Source organism: Engystomops pustulosus, chromosome 1 (genome assembly GCF_040894005.1).
Source record: "Engystomops pustulosus chromosome 1, aEngPut4.maternal, whole genome shotgun sequence".
Taxonomy (NCBI): Eukaryota; Metazoa; Chordata; class Amphibia; order Anura; family Leptodactylidae; genus Engystomops; species Engystomops pustulosus.
This window is the reverse complement of record NC_092411.1, coordinates 174,981,877-174,983,835: the sequence shown is the minus strand read 5'-3', so window position 1 is coordinate 174,983,835 and position 1,959 is coordinate 174,981,877. Positions and strand designations below refer to the sequence as shown.

Sequence of the window (1,959 nt, the reverse complement as noted above, 5' to 3'; positions counted from 1 at the left end):
GATTTGAATTTGTTCCTCAAAATGCTTTCTCTGTTAGGATGGAAAGTAAATCATTTAAAATCTAATTTTCTCCCCTCTACACAGAAATGTTTTCTAGGAGTGTTACTGGATGTTATCCACTCTACCTGAGGACAAAATCATCTCCATTGCCTAAAGAATTTATTCCTTAAAGGCAAGTACTCTAGTCCCGATTTGGCAGATTATGAAAGTCCTAGGTGTGATGACCTCAATGATTCTGGCGGTTATGTGGGCTCACGCCCATTCCAGAGTGCCGCAAAGTTTCTTCTTATCAGTATGGGATCAAGATCTGGTTCATCTGGAAAAGAAAGTCATGATCCCTCGGCAGGTACAGACATCACTAAATTGGTGGTTTTTAAAGAGTAACCTGTTAAAAGGGGTGTGTTGGAAGATAGAAATTCCTTACATTATTACCACCGATGCCAGTTCAGTGTAGGTGGGGTGCTCATTATTCCTCTTCTTTTTCACAGGGTCTTTGAGCTCCAAAGCAAGATCATCTTCAAATGTAAGAGAACTTTCAGCAGTTTGTGAGGCTTTAAAATTCTTCAGCCCTCAGTTGCAAAGCACACATCTCCGGATCTAGTCCAACAATGTTACAACAGTAGCTTATCTCAACAAACAGGTTGGTACCAATAGTTCGAATCTTTGCAAAATTTCACAACTGATTTTTCAGTGGGCAGAACCAAATGTGCTTTCTGTTTCAGCAGTCCACCTGTAGGGGACGTTAAACATCCAAGCAGATTACCTAAGCCGCTTCCAAGAAAATGGAGACTTTCACCAACAGTCTTCCAACAGACTACTAACAGATGGGGAATTCCAGTCCTGGACTTGTTTGCAACAAAAGAAAACAGTCAGGTACCTCATTATTTTTCCATCCAGCCCTCATACTCATCTTCTATGATAGATGCTGTATTTCAAGACTGGCCTCCTTTCTTACTATACACTTTTCCTCCTTTTTTATTCTACAACAAAGGGCATCAGTAATCTTCATAATACCTTTTTGAACCAGGAAATCATGGTTTCCCCTGTTATTGGAAAGTCAAAAGGATAACATTTTAAATCTTTCGGAAGTTCCAGACCTGTTATCTCAGTGGCCAATCCTCTATCCATCCCTCTCTCAACTTCAGTTGATGGCTTAGAGATTGAGAGGAAACTATTGAAAGAGAAGGGGTTTTCAAACCATGTGATTTCTGTTATGAAGCAGGAAGGTGACATCCAAGATATACACCAGAATCTGGAAAGCCTTCCAGATATATCTACCTGGAAAAGACTCATCCTCTATTCAAACAAGTATCTCCTTAATCTTGGACTTTCTGCAAAAAGGTTTGGATAAAGGCCTCAAGAATACTACCCTCAATGTTCAGGTTGAGGCATTAAGTGCCTTTTTGGACACTTAACTGTCAGAAAATTCTTATAGTAAAAGCTTCTGACAGAATGAGACCCTTCTTGCGTTGAGGAATCCCTCCATGGGATTTGTCTCTGGTCTTGTCTGTGTTATCAAACGCCCTGTTTGAACCTATTGAGGACATTTCCATACGACTCCTAACTTTCAAATTAGTGTTCCTACTTGCCAACAGCTAGGAAAGTGGGTGAGATACAGGCAAAGCCCCATACCTGGAGATTAAGGAAGATAGAATTTCTTTAACTTTACATCCATGTTCTCTACCCAAAGTTGTCTCTTTCCACAGAGAACAGTCTGTCACACTTCCCTCCTTCTGTTACAATCCATAAAATGCTAAAGAAGAAAAGCTTCATGGCCTAGATGTCTGAAGGTGCTTAATTTCATATCTCTAGGCCACTGAACAATTTAGAAACTCAGAATATCTCTTTCTGCAGTTCCAGGGTAAAGTGTAGGTAAAGTGGCAGGGAAAGCATCCATTGCCGGATGGATCAGACTAGCTATAGAGATGTGTTGCAGGGTCTCCAATCTAGATCCTCCCA

At 40.6% G+C, this 1,959-nt stretch overlaps 1 long non-coding RNA gene across 1 annotated transcript; it reads left to right on the top strand.

Moving 5' to 3' along the window:
• Positions 1–491: 491 nt before the first annotated feature.
• On the top strand, positions 492–1,220 carry LOC140097770 (uncharacterized). Its single transcript, XR_011850080.1, has 3 exons — positions 492–640; positions 723–873; positions 992–1,220. It is a non-coding gene; the product is annotated as an uncharacterized lncRNA (long non-coding RNA).
• The last annotated feature ends 739 nt before the right edge of the window (positions 1,221–1,959 follow it).